Here is a 12350-nt window from a genome sequence, read left to right as displayed (position 1 = left end):
TAATCTTAAGAGCTTAAAAGTTGCCAGATTGAGTTAGACCAAAGCTTCATTGAGGCCAATATCCTGTCTCCGACAGTAGCCAGTCCAGGTCATAAGTTACCTAGCAGATCACAAAAAATAGATCTAGATTTTATTGCTCACTCCTAGGGATAAGCAGTGGCTTTCCCAAATCTGTGGCTAATGACTCTTCCTCCAGGAATTTGATTAAACCTCTTTTAAATTCAGCTATGCTGGTCACTGTGACCACATCCTCTGCGAACGATTCCACAGGTTAACAATGGAATTCTTATTGTGTGTTTTGATGACTTAAGAACCTGCCATACTGGGTCAGACCAAGGGTCCATCAAGCCCAGCATCCTGTTTCCAACAGTGACCAATCCAGGCCACAAGAACCTGATAAGTACCCAAACACTTATAACCCATCTTGAGATTCTCAATAAGGTGAGAAATCAAACTATTTAATTGTGCCTTGATAGGAAAATATTTTCTCCGGGCAAGCAGGGTGTCCACCCTCACCTGGGTGACATCAGAAGCAGACCGGCCCGGAACTTTGATCTCACAGATTCTAGGACTCTCTGACATGCCCTACTGAGCATGTGCGGCTGTAGTCATCACCCTGCGCCTAGGCAGAGTCCCTCAGTCTTTCTGCAGAGCTGGGTGGTTACGTAGTCCTTTGCTCTGTCCCTGCAGCTGTTTTTTTTTTTTTTCTATTTTCTTTTTCCTTTTCCTCTCGACTCTCTGCCAGCCGCATGGCAGGCCTTAGTTGCTGTGTAGCCTGGCGGTCTAATTCTATTCCATAGTAAATACTGCACTTCAGCTTAGTTTGTGTCCTCTTCTTGTTTTGTTGGTGCTATCAGGACGGAAAGGATCAGTCTGGGGGGGGGGGGGGTGACCTGTGCAGGCCACTGAGCCTAGGGACTTGCCCAGGTTCTTCCCGGGCAGGAGTTCATGTCATTTCACTGATCAGTCTGCATTGATGGAGGCTCATACAGCAAAGGGATTGAGGCTCACACCATTCTGTGGAGGGGGAGAGCTCATCCTGAAGTATTTATGTAATTCTGCCATTTTTATATTTCTGGCCTGTCTTTCTCTGATAAATCTGAAAAATGTTTTGGCATCTCACTTTTCCCATCGGTGAGCAGCCTGAATTAGCCATGATCTTGGGTGATGCCCTCTGGTAGCACCAAAACAGACCTCTCATAGCTAATGAAGCTTTTTCTCTACTGAGCACGTGGCATTTTCTGTTCCCTCAGTCTTTTTTTGTACGTATTGGTGCACAAACTGATTTTTTTTCTCCTACAGCTTTTTTTGACCTTGCCTGACTCTTTGCATCCCCCCAGTAGAACTTATTAGTTCTACTAGACAAAAAGCTCTCTTCAGTGCTACACCAAAAGGAAGATCATGGATCAGTATAAAGAGTTAAGCGGCTTTAAGGCCTGCCCCTGTGGGTGCCTGATGTCCGGTAACACACCCATGATAGCTGCTACCATTGTTTGGGACCAGACCATGACCAGCCTAGCTGCGAAGCCTGTGGCAAAATGTCTCCCTGGGCAGGAAAGATAGAGGAGCTCCAAAGAGCGTGCGATCACAGCACATCTTTCTCTCCAGCCCCAGGTAGCGAATTGAACCTAGCCCCCTCTGCCAAACCACAATACAAAGACAGCGAGTAAAATACCTTTAAAAAAAAAAAAAAAATGGATATGCAGCTGGCATTGTAGTCGAAACACGCAACTTATGATTCAAAGTACTCCATGCCAATATCTACGTCACTGAAGCACAGGGTCCTGAAAAAGCATGGCGCATTGAAGCAGCACAAAATATTGTCCAGTACGACCTCCGCGTTGAGGTATCCGAAGTGGCCAAAGCACCTGGCACTTATGAATACCGCATTGACTCCTCTGCAGTGTTCGGGTACCTCTGCCCCAGCAAAGCACGTTCTGAAGTTGGTGGAACACATGTCTCGAAGTCAGAAGGCACAGACCTCGGCTGGAGCACTGCTCAAGATCCCCATCCAGCGTGTCGAGGCATTCTTCTCCTGGAGCCCTGGGGCATCACTCCTTTTCCCATCTCCCTTGATGCATTCGACGCGCATGGCTTCCCACTGAATAACCCCTGCGTCAGTCTCCCTCAGAGGCAGGCCTCTATGCCTGGTATGGGGCATTTGACACTTCACCTTGGAGAAGAGATGGCTGAGGGGATATGATAGAGGTGTTTAAAATCATGAGAGGTCTAGAACGGGTAGATGTGACTCGGTTATTTACTCTTTCGGATAATAGAAGGACTAGGGGGCACTCCATGAAGTTAACATATGGCACATTTAAAACTGATCAGAGTTCTTTTTCACTCAACGCACAATTAAACTCTGGAATTTGTTGAGGGGCCATTGAAAACGGGAGGAGAAAACTCCGCTGTGGAGTTCACTGAGGAAGCATTGGCTCTACCTGGAGAAGTCACTCTCTCCCCCAGATCCACGCAAGCCTGAAATAACTCCACTTCACTTCCTGAGAGCCCCCCCCCCGACAGCCGAGTCGCAGGACTGTGGCGTGGTGGATGTGACCCGGTTAGGAGGAGGGCGGAAGGCGCCAGCGGGCCCTGAGACAACGCGAGCCGAAGGTTTGACTGCGATGATCCCAGTGTCCACCCTGACTACGGAGGGGGTGGCTGAGGGGCTCTGAGGAGTGCTGACTGACCCTGGAAGGGAAGTTTTGCTGGCGGGACTATCTCCAGTGCAGAGAATGGGTGAGTCAGTCTCTAGACCCTGTTTTCAAATGCCTGGTAGGCCGGACAAAATAACTTTGGAGGCGATTTGAGATATAATCGCTGCTTTGGTAAAATCAATCGGGGATTTTCAAGACAATCTAGATGGTGTGGAACAAAATTTGGTGGGTTTTGACACGCAGATAAGAGATGAAACAGATTGGAAAAAGCTGAAATTGAGATGGGGAAAATCATAAAGGATTTAAATCTTGTATCTAAGACTGGAATTTCTAGAGAACCACTCGAGACATTTGAATTTAAGATTTCAAAATTTTCTGAAAATGGTTGGGGAATTACCCTATGTTACTCTTATGAAGTGATTTAAAGAAGGTGAAATACCATCAGTGAATAAATTGTATTTTTTACCTATATCAGCTAGAAACAGAGGAAAAACAGCAAATAGATAAAGGTAATCTGACTAGGTTTCTAGAGGATTCAGCTTCAGAATATTATGAGTGTGCTACACTCTTAGTATCATTTATAATTGAAAAAGATATAACAGAGATAATGAAAAGATTGATCTCCAATTTAGGGGATCTAAGATTCGTGCATTTCCAGATTTTGCCCCCGTCCCTCAGGGTAAGAGACGGGCATTTCTTGCCATGAGATCTCAGGTGATTGCTCTTAAGTATCCCTGTAAGTGTGGTGTAAAATCATCAAAAGAATGTTATATTTTTTCTACCCCGAGCAATTAAAATCTTTTTTGAATGCAAGGAGGATAATTGTTACCCCCGGATTAAAACCTTAAGCAAGGATCAAAATTGAAGGATAGTCATTAATCTATATAAAACCATTTATTTGTAATTCTTTGCTTTATTATCTTCCTATATGCTGTCCCTCTATTCAGATTTCTAAAAAGGAGAATGCTTCTTCCCTGTACGTACCAGGATCAGTCCAGGACACCTGGGTTGTGACTCCGCACCAGTAGATGGAGACAGACTAAAACTTGTGGGCGGAGCCATATATGCCCCTGTGCCAGTCACAGCCCCTCAGTCTTACTCTGTCTCCAGTAGATGGTGCAGGTCCGGTCACAGCCCTGCCTGCCCTGGTTCTGGTACTCCGTCAGGGTCGGTTCTTTTGATTTCGTTAGGCCAGTTTAGGCTACGGTGTTTTCTATTTGGGAAATTTTTTCTAAATTGTCACTTAGGTCCCTTCGCCCTGCCTCCCAGGGGGGTTGTGAGGTTCTGAGGGGACCACCCCCCCCTGGTTGAGGCCGCTGCTAGGGTCGAGGACCCAGCTGGCCTAGTAGCAGCGTCAGGGGTGACACCGGGGAGCCCGGTTCACTCACCCCTGCTGGATTAGGGCTCCAGGACCGTGGACAGCGACAGGTTTTTTTGTTAAAAAAAAAAAAAAAAAAAAGGTTTGTTTTTTATTTTGTGCCGGCTCTCTCTTGCTTCGCGTCGCCGCTCGCAGGGGGGGCGCCGCCGACTGGGGGAGGCCGTTCGAAATTTTTTCTTTATTTTTCGTCGCTCCTGCTGCCCCGTTTTCGCGCCTCTTCGCCGGCATGCCTCGCGGCTCCGTCTGCCGGGCCTGTGGCTCGGCGCGCGCGCGTCTTTCGCGCGACAGTCTGTGCGCGGCCTGCATCCCGGGCGGAGAGGGGACGTCTGGGGCGCCTCGGGGGGCTCGTTTTCGGCCCGCGCGATCGCCTTCGCGCGGGGGGGGCGCTGCAGAAAAGCCCCAAGAGCTTTTCCCGCTTAGCGCGGGAGTGGCGGCCATTTTGGCCACGGGCCGCGAAATGGCGCGGGAAACGGCAGGGCCTTCGGCCTTGCCTCCCGCGCTTTCCCCGCAGCGGATCGCGGTCGGAGGGGGTCCCTCGGGGGACACAGGGTCCCCGGGGAGTCCCGCTGATTTTTCCTCGGACTCGAGCTCCCTTTCGGAGGACCTTGCGCTTTTGTTGCGCAAGGTCCTGAAATATAAAAAAAGCAAGCGCGGCCGGAGTGAGGCTCGCAGAGCTCCACCGCAGAAGAGGTCCAGGAAGCCTTCGGGGGTCGCGGAGGGGCCCCAGGGCGCCTCGCGGGGGAAGCGGCCTCCACGTGGCGTCCCACAGGAGGCGGACACCGATTCTTCCCCCGAGGAGGACGCTGATTCCCCTGAGGAGACCCAGAAGGAACCCAACGATGTGGGAGCGGACGGCTCCGCTACGTCCGGCGTAGCAAAAGGCTCACAGGCAGTTGAAGGAGACGATCCCAAAGTGGTCAGGCTCTTCCGTAGGGATGAATTGCCACCTTTAATTCCAGCCATTATCCAAGAACTGGGAATAAACCCTCCTCCGGCGGTGGTTCGTCAGGAAGCGAACATGGATCCGGTCCTGTTAGGCCTCACGGGACCAGCAGTTGCTTTTCCGTTCCATTTTTCTTCAACAGACATCATGTTCAGGGAATGGGACACTCCGGAGTTAGGGTTGAAGGTCAGCAAGGCCATGGACAAACTTTACCCGCTCCCGGAGGATGCGCTGGACCTTCTCAAGTTTCCCAAGGTGGATTCGGCGGTTTCGGCGGTTACGAAGAGATCTACTATCCCGGTTACGGGTGCGACAGCCCTTCGGGACCTTCAGGACAGGAAGCTGGAAGTACAGCTCAAGAAGATTTTTGAGGTTTCAGCGCTAGGAATTCGGGCCGCCATGTGTACGAATTTCGCTTTGAGAGCTGGCTTACGCTGGGCTCAGGTCCTTCAAGCCAATGCGGATCTTTCGGCAGACGAGGCAGCGCAAGCGGATAAGTTGGAAGCGGTAATAGCATATGGCGCAGATGCACTCCACGATCTGCTGCGCACTTCGTCTAGATCCCTGGTGGCGTCTGTCTCGGCGCGCCGCCTCCTGTGGCTACGCAACTGGGCGGCGGATGGCTCTTCTAAGGCTCACCTCGGGGCGCTGCCATTCAAGGGTAAATTGCTGTTCGGCAAGGAATTAGATGACTTGATGGCTTCCCTGGGGGAAAATAGGGCTTTCAGGTTGCCCGAAGATAGATCCAGGTCGCGGCCTTCCTTTTCAGCCAGGTCCCGCTTTCGTGGGCCCAGGAGGGCGCGGCCTCAAAGGTCGTCGGGGCACTCGTTCCGGTCTTCCTCCTCCCGTACCCCACAGTGGCAGCAGCAGCAGCAGCAGTCCTTTCGTGGGAGGCGCTTTGGTAGACCAGGGGGTGCCCTGGCCATCACGGCGCCCAAATCTTCACAATGAAAGGGGGTCGGCCCTTCTCCCGCCGCAGCCTCAGCACGCCGTTCCCAACGTCGGGGCGCGGTTGCTGTCGTTTTTTCGAGAGATGGGCCGGAATAACGTCGGACCAGTGGGTCCTCACCGTGATAAGACACGGCTACGCATTAGATTTTGCTCGCATTCCAGTGGACAAGTTCCTGGTCTCACCCTGCAAGGCTCCCGAGAAGAAGGCGGCGGTGCTAGACACCATCCGCCGCCTAGAGGACTTGGGAGCTATCTCCCCCGTTCCGGTCAGCCAACGAGGAACGGGCCGTTACTCCATTTACTTCATCGTTCCAAAGAAGGACGGCACGTCCCGACCAATTCTGGATCTCAAGGGGGTGAACCGATGCCTTCGCGTTCCTCGCTTCAAAATGGAGACGATCCGGTCAGTCATCGCTGCGGTCCGGCCAGGCGAATTCCTGGCCTCCCTGGACCTCACGGAGGCGTATCTTCACATAGGCATCCAGCCGTCGTTCCAACGCTTCCTCAGATTCTGCATTCTGGGTCGGCATTACCAGTTTCGGGCGCTCCCCTTTGGGCTCGCAACGGCCCCTCGTACTTTCACGAAGGTGATGGTCGTGGTGGCGGCGCAACTGCGCCGAGAAGGTCTCCTGGTCCATCCATACCTGGACGATTGGTTGATTCGGGCGAAGTCCGAGGGTCAGTGTCGGATGGCGGTGGCCAGGGTCCTCCATCTGTTGCAGTCCCTGGGATGGGTGGTCAACTTCAGCAAGAGTCATCTGACACCCACGCAGACCTTGGAATATCTGGGAGCTCTTTTCGACACGAAGCAGGGCAAGGTGTTTCTGTCCCTCGAACGGATGGTCAAATTGCAAACTCAGGTACACCGCTTGTTGTCTCTCCGCCAACCGCGGGTCTGCGACTACCTTACGGTCCTAGGGTCTATGGCTTCCACGCTGGCGCTGGTGCCATGGGCGTTCGCTCATCTGCGACCCTTACAGTCATCCTTGCTTTCCCGCTGGAAGCCGGTCTCGGAGGATTTCCACTTACCGCTTCCTCTAGCGGGACACGCGAGGTACAGCCTGCGTTGGTGGCTGGACCCCAGTCATCTTTCCGCCGGAATCTCTCTCCTGGTGCCCAGTTGGACAGTGGTGACCACGGATGCCAGCCTCTCCGGTTGGGGAGCGGTCTGTCTAGGGAGCTCAGTTCAAGGCCTATGGTCAGTGTCGCAAGCCCAGTGGTCTATCAATCGCCTAGAGACCAGAGCGGTCCGTCTGGCCCTGCAGGCTTTCTACCTTTGCTGCGGGGAAAGGCAGTCCGAGTGTTGTCGGACAATGCGACCACCGTGGCATACATCAACCGGCAGGGGGGGACCCGGAGCCCCCAGGTGGCAGAAGAAGCTCAGCGCTTGATGGCCTGGTCGGAGCTACATCTCAGCAACCTCGCAGCGTCTCACATTGCGGGACTCGACAACGTGCAGGCGGACTATCTCAGCCGTCATCGTCTGGATCCCGGAGAGTGGGAGCTGGGGGACGAAGCGTTTCTTCTCATTTGCGAAACGTGGGGGGTGCCCCACATGGATCTGATGGCCACGTGGCACAACGCGAAGGCCCCGCGATTTTACAGTCGACGACGAGAGCGGGGGGCAGAAGGCGTCGATGCGTTGGTGCTTCCCTGGCCGACGGATGTGCTGCTCTATGTGTTTCCCCCGTGGCCGATGATCGGCAAGATTCTACGGCGCATAGAGTTGCATCCGGCCAACGTGATCTTGGTGGCACCGGAGTGGCCTCGCCGGCCGTGGTTCGCAGACCTCGTACAACTGGCAGTAGCGGCACCCCTTCGGTTCCAGGGAATGGCGGCCCTACTCCATCAGGGCCCCGTCTGTTTGGAGGATGCGGATCACTTCTGTCTCGCGGCATGGCTTTTGAGAGGAATCGACTGAAGAGAAAAGGTTATTCAGATGCGGTGGTGGCCACGCTACTGCGTTCTAGGAAGCAGTCGACGTCTTTGGCTTACGTCCGTGTCTGGGTCGTCTTTGAGGACTGGTGCGTGCAGCGAGGGGTGGACCCCACTTCGGCTTCTGTCGCTGAGGTTCTAGCGTTCCTTCAGGCGGGTCTGGCCAAAGGTCTGGCGTGCAGTTCCCTACGGGTCCAAGTGGCGGCGCTGGGGTGTTTGCGAGGTAACTCCCTGGCGCTTCACCCGGATATTGCTCGTTTCCTTCGGGGTGCTAAGCACCTTCGCCCCCCGTTACGTCTTCCTTGTCCGGCTTGGAACCTCAACTGGGTTCTCTCCGCTCTATGCACGGCGCCGTTTGAGCCCTTGAAACGCGCGACTCTTAAGGATCTCACTTTAAAAACGGCATTCTTGGTGGCGATTGCCTCGGCACGGCGTGTTTCCGAGTTACAGGCCCTGTCCTGTAGGGAACCTTTCTTGCGTATCTCCGATTCGGGGGTTTCCTTACGGACGGTTCCTTCCTTTCTTCCGAAAGTGGTCTCGTCTTTTCACGTGAATCAATCGGTGGAGTTGCCCGCTTTTGCGTGCGGAGACTCCTCTGCTACCGAAGAGAGGGAGTTACGGAGGCTTGACGTGCGGAGATCCCTCCTCCGATATCTGGAGGTCACTAATCCGTTTCGGGTCACAGATCATCTGTTTGTCCTGTTCTCTGGACCAAAGAAAGGAGCTGCAGCGTCCCGCACAACGATCGCTCGTTGGCTCAAGGAGGCCATTGGTGCGGCGTACTTGGTGCGGGGAAAACCTCTTCCCGTGGGGCTGCGGGCTCACTCGACTCGATCTCAAGCAGCGTCTTGGGCGGAAGCTTCTCAGGTGTCGCCTCAAGAGATTTGTAGGGCGGCCACCTGGAAGTCGTTGCATACTTTTATCCGGCATTACCGGCTAGATGTCCGGGCTACCGATTCCGGGGGTTTTGGAGAGAGGGTACTCCGAGCGGGACTCTCTGCTTCCCACCCTCAGTAGGTTGCTCTGGTACATCCCAGGTGTCCTGGACTGATCCTGGTACGTACAGGGAAAGGAAAATTAGTTTCTTACCTGATAATTTTCGTTCCTGTAGTACCAAGGATCAGTCCAGGATCCCGCCCGCAGTGCTGCGCTGAAGTAATGGAGAGTCCGCTCTGTGTTGTGCTTTGCTCTGTTCCGCTTGTTCGCTCTCTCGGTTGGAGAGTCCGTTTCCAGAAGGGGTATTTCTTTCCCCGTTAGTTAGCGGTATCTAGTTTTGTTTACTTCTCTGGTTGTGTTCTACTTTGACATTCCGTAAGACTGAGGGGCTGTGACTGGCACAGGGGCATATATGGCTCCGCCCACAAGTTTTAGTCTGTCTCCATCTACTGGTGCGGAGTCACAACCCAGGTGTCCTGGACTGATCCTTGGTACTACAGGAACGAAAATTATCAGGTAAGAAACTAATTTTCCTTTAATGCATATGATGGGATATATATGTGGTTATGTCTCTTTTTTTTTTTTTTTTTTTTTTTTGTAAAAGCATTTCGTTTTCTCTGAGTTTCGTTGACTTGCTCTGTAATTATAAATAACTAAAAATAAAATTAAAAAAAACAACAAACTCTAGAATTTGTTGCCAGAGGACGCAGTTAGTGTAGCTGTGTTTAAAAAAGGATTGGATAAGTTCTTGGAGGAGAAGTCCATTACCTGCTATTAAGTTCACTTAGAGAATAGCCACTGCTTTTACTAGCAACGGTAACATGGAATAGACTTAGTTTTTGGGTACTTGCCAGGCTCTTGTGGCCTGGATTGGCCACTGTTGGAAACAGGATGCTGTGCTTGATGGACCCTTGGTCTGACCCAGTGTGGCAGGTTCTTCTGATGAGAGCTTTATGGCGGCACTGCCATTTCAGAGCAAACATTCTGCTACCCGCCACCCTAGTGTCTGAAGGTTAGGTCTGGAGGGACCTCAGCCTCTCTGCTCCACTGTCCCATTGTAGTTATGCCTGAATGAACCTGCTCTAGTCCCGGAGGAGGGGACAAATGCCCTCTCCAAAAAGAATCCGCCTGAGGATGTGACTTTAAGTTCCTAGAGGAAGATCTGGAGATTGGGGAGTATCTAGGGGAGCTATAACTGAGCCGCATTTGTGCTGGTTTCTGATGCCATATAAATTTGAACATATTTAGGGCTTCAGATACCCAGGTAGGTATGTGGCAGGGAACCTGCTGGAAGAAATACAATAATAATTTGGAGAAAACGCTCTTTTTTTGCAAGTTTATACATATCACCATCCACGATTGTAAGTCCTTGCCTAATATTGCTCAGGGGAAAATGAAAACTTTTACTAAAGTCCTAGGAAAAAATATTAAACTATCCCAGGCAACTTTAAAACCTGACATGCAATTGGGGATTATGGCCCTAGCACCAACTGGAAATAGTTCAGACTTTTGTCATAATTGCCTTTATAGCTGGCCAGATTGCCATAGCAACCCAGATCCGATGTCTGAGGGTTGGATAAATAAAACAAAATATTGTCTGTGTAAAGGGAAGTCCTATGTCTGCCCCCACCAAATTGAACTCTGCTGATGTCAGGTGGTTTAAGGGCCTGGACCAGTGGTTCTATAGCCAGATCGAATGGTAGTTGAGACAAAGAGCAGCACTGATACGTCCCTCTGCCAATGGGAAATGCAGAGAGGATCCAGTAATCAAGTTGTGCACGTAGACTGGCGTACATTGCCTTAATCCAAGCCAAGAAATTGTCTGTGTCCAGAAGATGATTTGGCCATATGCAAGATGTCCAGCACCTGGTGTTGGACATTAGAAAGGCTCTCCTTCAAAAAAGCTGTTTGGTCCCTATGCACTAATGAAGGTAAAACTTTTTTTCCAGCCATAACTACATTATTTTAGCTAAACTTTTTAGGTCTGAGTTCAGCAGAGAAATAGGGATGCAAGCCACATTCCATGGCATCTTTCACTTTCTTCAGATCACCTAAGGTCGAGCCATCTGTCCACACTGCATTAAAAAGCTCAAACAGGAAGGAAGATTTTCAGGGAAAGATTTTTTCAAAGAAATCTATAGGGTGACAGTCAGGCCCTGGGCATTTACCCTCCAGTAGAGCAGAGACGGCCGTTTCAATATCTGTCATATCTATGGATGCAGTCAATGCTTCGCGGTGCACAGCAGTTATAATTGGCAGACCCAACTGTGGCAAAAAATGTGCGCTATCTGTCAAAAGCAGATTTCAAATATAGCTCAGAGTAAAACTGTGTGCAAAGAATCATTCAGTCTCCACTGGGTCAACTGTATGAGTCATCTGAGCACTTATAGAAACTGAGGCTTTCCCACCTTCTACTTAACAGCCCTAGCTAGGAGGCTGCCCAGTGTATTTGAGAGCTTTCTCTGTGTCCAGACTCTGCAGTTCCCTAAGATGGGCCTCAAACTTTTTGTAGGTGTTTGCCAAAGCAATCTTTTCGTTGCATGTAGCCAGATGGACTCAGGATCAATGGGTTTATGCTCCCCTGCCAGCAGATGGAGACAGGTTTCAAAGCTGATACACCCCTTCAGTATTTCTCAGTCTCCAGCAGATGCGGACATGATTTCCCTATGGGGATCGCTGTACCTTTTGCAAGAAGAATCCTACTTTTAAATTGGAGAAAAGATGGAGACCCGCTCTCCTGCAGTGAAACCTAAAGTCCCTCCCCCATTTGAGAATTCCTGTTACAGTCGCCGATGGCCGGCAGCAAAGAAAGATAAGCATTTTCTCTCTGCGCTGCTTGCATATTGGGGCTGCACAGTCTGACCTGGATTCTTGCTTATGTTTGCACTGTGAGGCAGCCCACGGCGAGTAGGCCTCCCCAGACTTTACTAAGCCTGGCTCCTCCCATTCAGAGGATGGGTCAGCCACAGCCTTAACCAGAAGTACCCTGGATCTGAATAACCCCAGGAGTGGGTCATCCATGGGAGAGGGAAATCTAGCAGTGCCTACCCCAGTACATCTGGGCTAGGCATGGACCCAGCTGCATTCCCTTGGGTTGAATTCTTTCAAAGCCTTCATACAGGTGCAGTCTGCTACCTCACTTATCCCTGTCTGGACGGAACCTCAGCTGGTAAGCCCGCCCAGCCCTATCGGCAGACCTTAAGCCATGCTTGACTAGTACCCACTTTCAACCTCCTTTCCAATGTTTCCAAAGCAGGAATAGAAACTGCAGTAGCTACAGGTCCTGAAGTACAGGACTCACCAAGAGTATCCCTGGCAGGGACCCGGACAGCATGGACAAAGAAGAGGATCCGGTTTAGATCCATATTACTATGTTATGGTTTTTCCATATAGTTGAATTGCTGGCCCTAGTTTCCCAGAACCTGAAGATGCTTGGGAGCTCCTGGGGCAGACTCTGACGGAACCAAAAAAGAATCCCATTTTGATTTCCCTATGGAAAGCCTCTTGCTACTTTCCAGTTCTGGAAGCCATCCAGGAGGAGTTTGACCTG

The 12350-nt window shown here is 51.4% G+C and overlaps 1 protein-coding gene across 1 annotated transcript in view; it reads left to right on the top strand.

Annotated features, from left to right (window-relative positions):
* Positions 1–12350, top strand: part of EIF3J (eukaryotic translation initiation factor 3 subunit J) — a 54603-nt gene that overhangs the window by 22084 nt on the left and 20169 nt on the right. The gene's annotated exons all lie outside the window — the stretch shown is intronic.

The sequence above is a fragment of the Rhinatrema bivittatum genome, chromosome 13, assembly GCF_901001135.1.
Source record: "Rhinatrema bivittatum chromosome 13, aRhiBiv1.1, whole genome shotgun sequence".
In the NCBI taxonomy this organism is placed as follows: Eukaryota; Metazoa; Chordata; class Amphibia; order Gymnophiona; family Rhinatrematidae; genus Rhinatrema; species Rhinatrema bivittatum.
Note: the sequence above shows the minus strand (reverse complement) of the source record. Positions and strands in the feature narration are given on the sequence as shown.